The sequence below is a fragment of the Heptranchias perlo genome, chromosome 3 (genome assembly GCF_035084215.1).
Source record: "Heptranchias perlo isolate sHepPer1 chromosome 3, sHepPer1.hap1, whole genome shotgun sequence".
NCBI classification, from domain to species: Eukaryota; Metazoa; Chordata; class Chondrichthyes; order Hexanchiformes; family Hexanchidae; genus Heptranchias; species Heptranchias perlo.
In genome coordinates this window covers 59560312-59574034 of record NC_090327.1, presented here as the reverse complement: position 1 = coordinate 59574034, position 13723 = coordinate 59560312, and the positions used below count along the sequence as shown (strand labels likewise).

The following is a 13723-nucleotide window of genomic DNA, read 5'->3' as shown; positions in this document are numbered from 1 at the left end:
TGAAAATGACCTCTGGTGACATGCTTCCTCCTGCACCAACAACACTTGTTCCTGTTCACCTGTGCTCTGTGCATCATTGAATATGCTTCCCTCAATCTGACTATCTGCACTCCCCCAGGGTGGTTGCTGCTTGCCTGAGTGGGATGCAGTGACAGGAATACGCTTGTCAAGGGAGGTTACCGATGCTGCTGCTTCTGTCGTACTTGGTGAGACAGAACAAGGAAACTGCTAGTAGAAGGAACTCATAACAAAGGGAACAGCTACCATCAACAAGCAGCTCACATAGGCCTGCAACGTGTTAGTATTTGGGAGAGGATCTAGGATAGAGGTTGAAGGAAGCATCATTGTCATTGAAACACTGCACTGGAACTTAACCTCCTGTTTCCCCATCTCCAGTAACCCCCATCCTTGAATTTGCAGGCCCATTCTTCAAATGTTGTGAGGTCATGGTTGGAAACTTGACCTCCCCTACTTGTGGACTGCTCCTTCCTCTTGTGCGCTGCGTTCTACCAAAGGAAAAGGGAGGACTGAGAGCTGACAATGTATGTGTGGAAACTACCAACTCATATGGCTTGTGAAGGCGAACACGTTCAGCATGCAGGTGGTGGTCATGGAAGGCATGTCGATGGCTTTTTTTCTGGCGATGCTTCTACTGAAGGAGGGGGTGCTGGGCAAGGAAGGTGCGGGAATGGACACTGGGGACAAATACGGGAAGGAGGAAAGAATGTGATGGAATGTAGGAGGCTATTGTTACATGAAGAAGATGGGCTAGTGAAGCTATCTACTTTGTCCCTCCTGGTGACTTAATGATTAGAGATGAAATCACTTCAATGATAAAGGGGGATATAACGAGAGGTAAGCAGCCAACAGAGACCTTATGGGTTGAATTGAGAAATAGGAAAGGATCTAAGACTATAGTGGGAGTTGTATATAGGACCACTGGCAGCAGCTCTGAAGTGCTGGATTGTATAAATGCAGAGATTAGACAAGCGTGTAACAAAGGCATAGTGGTCTTAATGGGGGACTTTAACCTTCACATAGATTGGGAAAAGCAGACTAGCAACTGTCAGAAAGGTAGTGAATTTCTTGAGTGTGTCCAGGATAGTTTTCTACAGCAGTATGTCCTCGAGGCAACAGAGGGGCAAGCCATACTAGATTTAGTAATGAGTAATGAACCAGATTTAGTTAACGGCTTAACTGTGCGTGAATATCTATCCAATAGCGATCATAATATGATCGAGTTCAATGTAGTGTTTGAAAGGGAAAAAAGTGAATCAGCTGCTAAGATTCTAGACTTGGGTAAGGCCGACTTCAATGGGATGAGACAGAGACTGTCCACAGTAAACTGGGCAAATCTGTTAATGGGTAAAACGACTGATGATCAGTGGGAAATGTTCAAAGAAACATTTAACGTGATACAGAATCGGTTTATACCCCTGAGGTGCAACAACTCTACTTGCCAAAAAAAACAGCCATGGACAACTAAAGAGGTAAGGGACTGTATAAGACATGAGGAAAGGGCATACAAAAAGGCAAAAAATGGCACAGATCCTGGCAAATGGGAAAGATACAAAGAGCAACAAAGGGTTACAAAACAGATAGTAAGAGCGACAAAAAGAGAGTATGAAAAGAAACTCGCAAGAGTATCAAAACCAATACGAAGAACTTTTATAGTTATATTAGGAAAAATAGGGTGGTCAGGAGCAGTGTTGGCCCCTTAAAAACTGAAAGTGGGGATATTGTCATTGACAATGGGGAAATGGCGGACATGTTGAACAATTACTTTGCGTCAGTATTTGCAGTCGAAAAAGAGGATAGCATGCCGGAAATCCCAAGAAAACTAATATTGAATCGGGGACAGGGACTCGATAAAATTCACATAAGTTAAGCAACAGTAATGAAGAAAATAATAGCACTAAAGAGTGACAAATCCCCAGGACCAGATGGTTTCCATCCCAGGGTTTTAAAGGAAGTAGGTGAGCACATTGCAGATGCCCTAACTATAATCTTTCGAAGTTCTCTAGATTCAGGAACTGTCCCTCCAGATTGGAAAGTTGCAAATATCACTCCGCTTTTTAAGAAAGGAGAGAGAGGGAAACTGGGGAATTATAGACCAGTTAGCCTAATATCTGTTGTGGGGAAAATGCTGGAGTCTATAATTAAGGATAGGGTGACTGAACACCTCGAGAATTTTCAGTTAATCAGAGAGAGCCAGCATGGATTTGTGAAAGGTAGGTCGTGCCTGACAAAGCTGATTGAATATTTTGAAGAGGTGACTAAAGTAGTGGACAGGGGAATGTCAATGGATGTTATTTATATGGACTTCCAGAAGGCATTTGATAAGGTCCCACATAAGAGACTGTTAGCTAAGATAGAAGCCCATGGAATTGAGGGAAAAGTACGGACTTGATTAGGAAGTTGATTGAGCGAAAGGGGACAGAGAGTAGGGATAATGGGAAGGTACTCACATTGGCAGGATGTGACTAGTGGAGTCCCACAGGGATCTGTCTTGGGGCCTCAATTATTCACAATATTTATTAACGACTTAGATGAAGGCATAGAAAGTCTCATATCTAAGTTTGCCGATGACACAAAGATTGGTGGCATTGTAAGCAGTGTAGATGAAAACATAAAATTACAAAGCGATATTGATAGATTAGGTGAATGGGCAAAACTGTGGCAAATGGAATTCAATGTGGACAAATGTGAGGTCATCCACTTTGGATCAAAAAAGGATAGAACAGGGTACTTTCTAAATGGTAAAAAGTTAAAAACCGTGGATGTCCAAAGGGACTTCGGGGTTCAGGTACATAGATCATTGAAGTGTCATGAACAGGTGCAGAAAATAATCAAGGCGGCTAATGGAATGCTGGCCTTTATATCTGGAGGACTGGAGTACAAGGGGGCAGAAGTTATGCTGCAGCTATACAAAACCCTGGTTAGACTGCACCTGGAGTACGTGAGCAGTTCTGGACACCGCACCTTCGGAAGGACATATTGGCCTTGGAGGGAGTGCAGCGTAGGTTTACTATAATGATACCCGGACTTCAAGGGTTAAGTTACGAGGAGAGATTACACAAATTGGGGTTGTATTCTCTGGAGTTTGGAAGGTTAAGGGGTGATCTGATCGAAGTTTATAAGATATTAAGGGGAACAGATAGGGTGGATAGAGAGAAACTATTTCCGCTGGTTGGGGATTCTAGGAGTAGGGGGCACAGTCTAAAAATTAGAGCCAGACCTTTCAGGAGCGAGATTAGAAAACGTTTCTACACATAAACAGTTGTAGAAGTTTGGAACTCTCTTCCGCAAACGGCAATTGATACTAGCTCAATTGCTAAATTTAAATCTGAGATAGATAACTTTTTGCCAACCAAAGGTATTAAGGGATATGGGCCAAAGGCAGGTGTATGGAGATAGATCACAGATCAGCCATGATCTTATCAAACGGCGGAGCAGGCACGAGGGGCTGAATGGCCTACTTCTGTTCCTATGTTCCTATGGTGAAGTCATTGAATTTTTTGCAGCACTGCAGCCAGGTCCTCGAAATAGTGCTCATGATGTTAATTCTATTTGATGCTCCCTGCCATGTTCTTTTACAGGCAGCCTTGGGCACCATTTGACTACAATGGGGAAACAGTACTGCTCTCTTCTCATGCATTTCTTGTAAAAACATCTCAATGGTGCCTTCCTCAAAGCAATGTGCCTTGCTTCTTCCAGACTTGCAGCCAGACATAAGAGAAGGCTTCCCTAACCAATAAACAGTGCCTGTCAGTATAAAGTAAAAGACACCTAATGGAGCCAGAATACAGCAAAAAATAGCAACCAAAGCAGCCAGACTACAAAATTTAAGAAAACCAATACGACCAGATATCAACAGAATCTGGGATAATTCAACAAGCCTCCAATTCCAGCAGCTAGGTTCAAGAAGAAATTCCTTTTTTAAGCAACACACCAACATTCTCTGTAAAGTAGGTGTGCACCCATTGTACGAAGCTTCCTCACTAATGAGTCAAACCTAGAAATACTGATGGACTCCCAGATCCCAACATCCTTTTGCTCCTCCGACACTCCACCATGTCCTCCCACTTCTCCCAAACCTTTGTACTACTCCCCGCTCCTGACACTATCAAACCACATGACTCCTTCCCTCTCCATTAATACTACATTTAACATGGAACGTTTTCTCAACCATCTTTGTTTTTGCTCTGGACAGCTGAAGAAACAGAAAATAATAATTGCACAATTTGAGTTTCAAACTGCTGTTAACAGACTCATAATGCTGTTACATTTTTGGGATATGGACTCTTTTTGAGTTCAAAGTCATTAACCACTCCCACGGGTGGCCCTTGTTCCCAATGTCCCAGAGAGTGCTTTTACTTGCAGTTATGTAGGTGAATTTATATCATCCCTGGGATTGGTCAGAGAACCCTCTTCACTTTGTCTTGGTTTGCTGGATTTATTATGCGCTCTCAACTGATCTTAAGCAACCTTGGCAACCTATTTGATTCTGAGACGAGCTTCCGACCCCATATCTGGTCCAACATCAAGACCGCCTACTTCCACCTCCGTAACATCGCTTGCCTCTGCTCCTGCCTCAGCTCATCTGCTGCTAAAACTCTCATCCATGCCTTTGTTACCTCTAGACTTGACTATTCCAATGCTCTCTTGGCTGGCCTCCCATCTTCCACACTCCATAAACTTGAGCTCATAAAAGACTTTGCTGCCCGGATCCTAACTCGGACCAAAGGCCGTTCACCCATCACCCCTGTGCTCGCTGACCTACATTGGCTCCCAGATTTTAAAATTCTCATCCTTGTTTTTAAATCCCTCCATGGCGTAGCCCCTCCCCAACCATTCGCTTCCCCTCAGAAGCAGTCCGTGTCCGCATGCAGCAAGACCTGGACGACATCCAGGCTTGGGCTGATAAGTGGCAAGTAACATTCGCACCACACAAGTGGCAGGCAATGACCATCTCCAACAAGAGAGAGTCTAACCACCTCCCCCTGACATTCAACGGCATTACCATCGCTGAATCCCCCACCATCAACATCCTGGGGGTCACTATTGACCAGAAACTTAACTGGACCAGCCACATAAATACTGTGGCCACAAGAGCAGGTCAGAGACTGGGTATTCTGCGGCGAGTGACTCACCTCCTGACTCCCCAAAGTCTTTCCGCCATCTATAAGGCACAAGTCAGGAGTGTGATGGAATACTCTCCACTTGCCTGAATGAGTGCAGCTCCAACAACACTCAAGAAGCTCGACACCATCCAGGCAAAGCAGTCAGCTTGATTGGCACCCCATCCACCACCCTAAACATTCACTCCCTTCACCACTGGCACACTGTGGCTGCAGTGTGTACCATCCACAGGATGCACTGCAGCAACTCGTCAAGGCTTCTTCGACAGCACCTCCCAAACCCGTGACCTCTACCACCTAGAAGGACAAGAGCAGCAGGCACATGGGAACAACACCACCTGCACGTTCCCCTCCAAGTCACCCACCATCCCGACTTGGAAATATATCGCCGTTCCTTCATCGTCGCTGGGTCAAAATCCTGGAACTCCCTCCCTAACAGCACTGTGGGAGAACCTTCACTACACGGACTGCAGCGGTTCAAGAAGGCGGCTCACCACCACCTTCTCAAGGGCAATTAGGGATGGGCAATAAATGCTGGCCTTGCCAGCGACGCCCACATCCCATGAACGAATTTTAAAAAATTGTCTGTAACCTCCTCCAGCCCTACAACCCTCCGAGATCTCTGCACTCCTCCAATTCTTGACTCTTGCGCATCTCTGATTTTAATCGCTCCACCATTGGCGGCCGTGCCTTCAGCTGCCTAGGCCCTAAGCTGTGGAGCTCCCTCCCTAAACCTCTTTGCCTCGCTACCTCTCTCTCCTCCTTTAAGACGCTCCTTAAAACCTACGTCTTTGATCTAGCTTTTGGTCACCTGTCCTAATATCTCCTTACGTGGCTCGGTGTCAAATTTTGTTTGATAATGCTCCTGTGAAGTGCCTTGGGACGTTTTACCACGTTAAAGGCACTGTATAAATGCAAGTTGTTGTTGTTGAATGAAGCTGATTATTAACCCCATATGTACAATGACAGAATTAAAGAATCTTGGACAAAACTACTTCATTTTGCAAATAAACCTGGAAGGTGCACTGTATTGGGCAATACATAGAAATGTATTTAACAGGATGCTTAAAACTGCTTCAGGTTACCACTCTTAAATACATGGACCTGTGGTTTCAATGGAGTTTTATTACAGTGATTGCAAAACTTTCTATTTGCCTGTTTTTTCAATCAAAGTAATGTTGGCCCCATGGTGTATTGCTGCTTAGCCTTGACTTCCAGCAATCTCTGCCGCTCATTGATAAACATTATCGAGTGTGGGGAATTGAAGCTAAGCTACAAAACGCCGTGGGGGAAGTTTCCACTTGGTTCCGCTAGTTTTTTGCCCGGAATTGGTCGAACCAGCACAAAACCACCAACTAGTGGGAAGGATGTGGAGGAGCAAATTTGCAGGGAAATTACAGAGGTGCAAAAGCTATAGAATAGTGATAACTGGGACTTCAACTATCCTAATATGGACTGGGATAACAATAATAATATAAGGGGCACAGAGGGGGAGGAATTTTTGAAATGTGTCCAGGATAACTTTCTTAACCAGTGCGTTTCTGACCCAATGAGGAAGGAGGCATTGCTGGACTTGGTTCTAGGGAATGAGGTAGGCCAAGTGAAGCAAGTGTCAGTGGGGGAGCATTTAGGGAGCAGCGATCATAGTATCCTAAGGTTTGGCATAGCTATGGAAAAGGACACGGACCACTCTAAAGTAAAAATACTCAATTGGAGCAGGGCCAATTTCAATGGGATGAGAACAGATCTGGCCCGGCTAAATTGGAATCAAAGATTGGCGGGCAAAACTGTAATTGAACAGTGGGCGGCTTTTAAAGAGGGGATGTTTCGGGTACAATCTAGGCACAATCCCACGACGCAGAAAGGTAGGGCAACGAAAGACAGAGGTCCTTGGATGACAAAAGAGATAGAGAGTAAGATGAAATGGAAAAAAAGGGCTTATGACAGATGTCAGGTTGATAACACAAGTGAGAACCAGGCAGAATATAAAAAGTTCAGAGGGGAAGTGAAAAAGGAAATAAGAGGGGCAAAGAGAGAGTATGAGAATAGACTGGTGGCCAACATAAAAGGGAATCCAAAAGTCTTCTACAGGCATGTAAACAGTAAATGGGTAGTAAGAGGAGGGGTGGGGCCGATTAGGGACCATAAAGGAGATCTACTCATGGAGGCAGAGGGGATGGCCGAAGATTTAAATGAGTACTTTGCATCTGTCTTTACCAAGGAAGATGCTGCCAGAGTCACAGTAAAGGAAGATATAGTTGAGATACTGAATGGGTTAAAAATTGATAAAGAAGAGGTACTTGGAAGCCTAGCTGTTCTTAAAGTAGATAAGTCACCTGATCTGGATGGGATGCATCCTAGGTTGCTGAAGGAAGTAAGGGTGGAAATTGCAGAGGTACTGGCCATAATCTTCCAAACATCTGTAGATATGGCGGTGGTGCCAGAGGACTGGAGAACTGCAAATGTTACACATTTGTTCAAAAAAGGGTGTAAGGATAAACCCAGCAACTATAGGCCAGTCAGTTTAACCTCGGTGGTGGGGAAACTTTTAGAAACGATAATCTGGGACAGAATTAACAGTCACTTGGACGAGGGTGGATTGATTTTTTATTCGTTCATGGGATGTGGGTGTCAAGGCCAGCATTTATTGCCCATCCCCAATTGCCCTTGAGAAGGTGGTGGTGAGCCGCTTTCTTGAACCGCTGCAGTCCGTGTGGTGAAGGTTCTCCCACAGTGCTGTTAGGGAGGGAGTTCCAGGATTTTGACCCAGCAACGATGAAGGAATGGCGATATATTTCCAAGTCGGGATGGTGTGTGACTTTTAGGGGAACATGCAGGTGGTGGTGTTCCCATGTGCCTGCTGCCCTTGTCCTTCTAGGTGGTAGAGGTCGCTGGTTTGGGACGTGCTGTCGAAGAAGCCTTGGCGAGTTGCTGCAGTGCATCCTGTGGATGGTATACACTGCAGCTACGGTGCGCCGGTGGTGGAGGGAGTAAATGTTTAGGGTGTTGGATGGGTTGCTAATCAAGCTGACTGCTTTGTCCTGGATGGTGTCGAGTTTTTTGAGTGTTGTTGGAGCTGCACTCATCCAGGCAAGTGGAGAGTATTTCATCACACTCCTGACTTGCGCCTTGCAGATGGTGGAAAGGCTTTGGGAAGTCAAGAGGTGAGTCACTCACCGCAGAATACCCAGCCTCTGACCTGCTCTTGTAGCAACAGTATTTATGTGGCTGATCCAGGGAAAGCCAGCACAGATTTGTTAAAGGCAAATTGTGTTTAACTAACCTGATCGAGTTTTTTGATGAGGTAAAAGAGAGGGTAGATGAGGGCAATGCAGTTGATGTGGCGTATATGTATTTTCAAAAGGCGTTTGATAAAGTGCCGCACGGTAGGCTTATCACAAGATTGCGGCCCATGGAATAAAGAGGGCAATAGCAACATGGGTACAGAATTGGCTAAGGGGCAGGAAACAGAGAGTTGTCGTGAATGGTTGTTTTTTGGACTGGAGGGTGGTGTACAGTGGTGTCCTCCAGGAGTCAGCGCTGGGATCGCTGCTTTTCTTTATATATATTAATGACTTGGACTTGGATGTACAGGGCACAATTTCAAAATTTGCAGATGACACAAAACTTGGAAGGGTAGTAAACAGTGAGGAGGATAGTGATAGACTTCAAGAGGTTATAGACGGGCTGGTGCCATGGGCGGACACGTGGCAGATGAAATTTAACGCAGAAAAATGCGAAATGATACATTTCAGTAGGAAGAACGAAGAGAGGTAATATAAACTAGGGGGCACAACTCTAAAAGGGGTACTGGAACAGAGAGATCTGGGGGTATATCTGCACCAATCGTTGAAGGTGGCATGGCAGGTTGAGAAAGTGGTTAAGAAAGTATATGGGATCCTGGGGCTTTATAAATAGAGGCATAGAGTACAAAAGTATGGAAGTCATGATGATCCTTTATAAAACACTGGTTTGGCCACAACTGGAGTATTGTGTTCAGTTCTGGGCACCGCACTTCAGGAAAGATGTGAAGGCCTTAGAAAGGGTGCAGAAAAGATGTACTACAATGATTCGAGGGATTCAATCATGGCCTTCAAAAGGCAATTGGATAAGTACTTGAAAAGAAAAAATTTGCAGGGCTACGGGGAAAGGTCAGGTCAGTGGGACTAGCTGGATTGTTCTTGCATAGAGCCTGCGTGGACTCGATGGGCCGAATGGCCTCTTTTAAATTGGTTAACAGATAGGAAACAGAGAGTAGGAATAAATGGGTCTTTTTCCGGGTGGCAGGCAGGCCCCAGCTATTCACAATATATATCAATGATTTGGATGAGGCAACCAAATGTAATATTTCCAAATTTGCTGACGACACAAAAGTAGGTGAGATTGTGAGCTGTGAGGAGGATGCAAAGAGGCTTCAAGGGGATTTAGACAAGTTGAGTGAGTGGGCAAATATATGGCAGATGCAGTATAATGTGGATAAATGTGAAGTTATCCACTTTGGAAGGAAAAACAGAAAGGCAGAGTATTATTTAAATGGTGATAGATTGGGAAATGTTGATGTACAAAGGGACCTGGGTATCCTTGTACACCAGTCACTGAAAGCAAACATGCAGGTGCAGCAAGCAGTTAGGAAGGCAAATGGTATGTTGGCCTTCATTGCAAGAGGATTTGAGTACAGGAGCAAGGATGTCTTACTGCAGTTGTACAGGGCCTTGGTGAGACTACACCTGGAGTATTGTGAGCAGATTTGGTCTCCTTACCTAAGAAAGGATATACTCGCCATAGAGGGAGTGCAGTGAAGGTTCACTAGACTGATTCCTGGGATGGCAGGACTGTCGTATGAGGAGAGATTGGGTCGACTAGACCTGTATTCACTAGAGTTTAAAAGAATGAGGGCACCTCGTTGAAATTCTGACAGGGGTGGACAGACTGGATGCAGGGAGGATGTTTCCCCAGGGAGGGTGTCCAGAACGAGGGGTCACAGTCTCAGGATACGGGGTAGGACATTTAGGACTGAGATGAGGAGAAATTTCTTCACTCAGAGGGTGGCGAACCTGTGGAATTCTCTACCACAGAAGGCTGTGAAGGCCAAGTCACTGAATATATTTAAGAAGGAGATAGATAGATTTCTGGACACAAAAGGCATCAAGAGGTATGGGGAGAGAGCGGGAACATAGTATTGAGATAGAGGTAAGGAATCTTACAACACCAGGTTATAGTCCAACAATTTTATTTTAAAATTTAAAATTGTTGGACTATAACCTGGTGTTGTAAGATTCCTTACATTTGTCCACCCCAGTCCATCACCGGCATCTCCACATCATTGAGATAGAGAAGCAGCCATGATCACATTGAATGGCGGAGCAGGCTCGAAGGACCAATTGGCCTACTCCTGCTCCTAGTTTCCATTTTCTATGTTTCTATGTTTTCCGTGGTGTAACCTTTCTATGATTCAATGAAAAGTTCAGGGAATTTAAATTGTAGGTGAGTTACGCCGAAAATCACTTACTCTCTTCTTTTATGCTGGTTCAAGATTCAATTTGCCCGAATCAGGCCCCATCAACAAATCTGGCCATGCCCTCAGATCGAAATTGCGAGATTTCGACGATTGCGCTGGTTCGGAAAGGCTCTTCAAATTGTGCTTATTTTCTTTGACACTCAGGCATGTTTTAAATGTTTTTTACATATCAAAAAATATTTAATTTATTAATAATCTGACTAGTATTCACCAATGAAACTATTAAATGGTTCACTATAGTTTTTTAAAGTCATTTTCAGTGAATTTAAATCAGGTTACTTACAGGCGGAGAACTGGACAGCCTTATTAAAAATGCTTGTTTTTGGTGATAAATCCATTTTCTTGTGTATTAATAAAACTGCTCCAGGTGACCACTCTTAAATGCATTAAAGAATACTTTTTTAATAATTAAAAACAGAAAATGCTGGAAATCAAGTCAGGCAGCATCTGTGGGGAAAGAATCAGGTTGAAGACCTTTCGTCAGAACTTTGCTTCTGGAAAGGGAGTAAAAGGAACAATTATGTTCTATTATGCTGCCCAATTCCACTGGTTCGTGAAAGATTTTATGTTTGTGATTATGCAAATTAATTTTAGCGGAAACTTGAAGCGCAATTTTAAGTGCATTTTGGGCCCAAAGAGGAAACTCTATCCCTATGTTTCCACTACTGCCAAGGTCGGACCAATAGAAATAGAAGTTTTTCTGTACAAATAGCGACATAGATTTTAAGCCCATTAAATAAATAGAGCTAGGGTTTTGTTGTTTTTTGCACTGAGTTACACAAAAAGAGGTTACATTGTTCAACAATATAAATGACTCACGGAAAGGTCTGTCTTTCCATAGATGCAGTGGAAAATTGTGAACACACCAGGGAGACCAGTCCCTTCCTGCTAAGTTTCTGGGAAAAAATATTGTTTTTAGAAAAATTAAATGCAGAGGCATATTTTTGACACAGATTCTTTGTACGGCCTTATCTTGAAACATATTTATTTAAAATCTGTCATCCCTGGGTCATCTAGATTCTTAAGTTACTATTGGGTTGCATCTTTTTGACATCATAGATATGCATAAAGTGAGGGTGAATGTGTGGTTGGTGACATATGGTACAAATCATTTTGCTGCTTAATTTCCTTTGCAAATCATTTTTATGGAACCATTTCATACTGTAGAATTTCCAATGCAGGGGATTTGATGGTAGAATTAGAGCAATGGGCAAAAAGTGAAAAATATATTGCTTTGCTGACATTGTATTGCCTGATGTTTTAAAAAAATCGTAAACTTGACACATTGCAAAACGCTACTGCAGTGCTCAGATGGCTAACATACAAGTGATATCTGAGTACTATTAACTCTTTTTGGCTAACAATTGAGATTACTGCGGCGGTTGCAGTGGTTATTACTGTAAAGACAGCTTCAGTAACGCCTTTTCCCTGGTTGTTGCTTCAATGTCCTACTCCTTCACTTGGAGGAGAAGGTTAGCGTCACCGAGCAGTGATGTCACCGGCGCTCCCCTCCCCCGTGCCTGTCACCCTCACACAGATGCAGTGAAAGTGAATACAGTGTATCTTTTATCTGTAACCGATACCAGCCTTTACCCTTTCAGGATTGATACAATGCATTATTCGGAAACGACGTTCTCCTGCACGAAGTAAGATGCACATTTTGAGTATATCGCTGAATTCGCTTCTTGCTATTTGAAGATTTTTTTCGATTGAGGCGAGAAGCAGGGGTTTATTTGAAATGAGAACAGTTAAAGGGGGACCTGCTGGGTTTGTGTGTTGATAATGGAACTGAGGTAATAATGATAAAGCGGCGTACCAAGTAATTAGCGATCATGCAGCGATCTCCACAGCTCTTCGATTCATTGTTTTTTTCCTAGTCAGTTTCAATTATTTGGGAACTAAAATATTTAGCAGTTTGAAGCAATGTTGGGCGAAACTGCATCATGTGCTAAGAAACTTAAATTCCGATTATGTATCTGGAAACAATACGTATTGCAATACAAGGCCGTGAAATTATGATTTGAATATGTATATCGTTTTATAAGTTTTCTGAATCACAAAAAAACATAATACATTTAAACGCAAGCCCTAAGTGGATTTACTGTAATATCGTAAATGTGGTTGACAAAGAAAAGCGAATTAAACTACGAGCAGATGTCTTGTTGGGAAACATTGACTGCCTGGTGCTTACAGTATTACTGTATCATCATGTAGAGTATTGCAAAACCATATGTAACTTGAAGGATCCAGATAAATAAGTTTTCTTCTTCCTATCTGGTTAAGTGTCTTTTCCTCCTCCTCCTCCTCGTTGGTTAAGATTCCAGGAACGACTCGGTGGAGCGTTGGTAGTGTCTGAGTTGGGGCCATAGCAGGAACTGAAATTCCAAATCTCACAGCAATGCCGCAATAAAAATCAAAAATCAAGATCCAGGCCCTGGACTAGACCTTCTCTGAGCAGTGGCACGGGAGATGTACTTGTGTAATAAAATACATGATTAACAAATTGCCTATCACTGACAGTAAATATCCATAGCTGTTAAAACTTACTGCAGAGTATTTGTGTTCTAATTTAGTTGAAAAAAAGTTAGGTCCATAATATGTTACGTGCAAAATGTATGATTTGCAAATTTTTGCCTTTCTTTTCATTCCTCTCTTGTTTCTTCTGAGCTCAAATCCTTCATCATGCTTGCACATTTTCTTTGTTATATCTGCACTGTGTTCACATCAATACTTATTGCAGTCTCCCACTCTGGCTCATTCTTCTGCAGGACCTCAAAACTCTGGAACTCCTTACCTCTCACATTGCTTCCTTTCTCCTACAATCTTCAAATTTATAAAACCCAAGCTTTATGCCATCTAATCACTATTTTATAATTTACCGTGCCTTCAATTTTACCCTTTTCAGCTTTGGTGGTTTCCTCACTATGTACCTTGCCCCTTCACTTTGGTTTCTCAAGGATTTACTTTTTGAAAAATCAGATTTGCACAGCTGCAAATGTATTCAAGTTCAGCAGCCACTTCACATACAAATGTGACAATCTGTGTCATGTTCAGAAGTTGCTGG

The 13723-nt window shown here is 43.2% G+C and overlaps 1 protein-coding gene across 7 annotated transcripts in view; it reads left to right on the top strand.

Annotated features, from left to right (window-relative positions):
- Positions 1–13723, top strand: part of LOC137314484 (nucleolar protein 4-like) — a 426906-nt gene that overhangs the window by 90593 nt on the left and 322590 nt on the right. Inside the window, exon 1 of one of the 7 annotated variants that reach the window (XM_067979835.1) lies at positions 12259–12305. The exons of the other annotated variants lie outside the window; for them this stretch is intronic. The gene's annotated coding sequence lies outside the window, so the exon portion shown is untranslated. Of the gene's footprint in view, positions 1–12258; positions 12306–13723 lie in introns of those variants that run through there. 7 annotated transcript variants of the gene reach the window in all.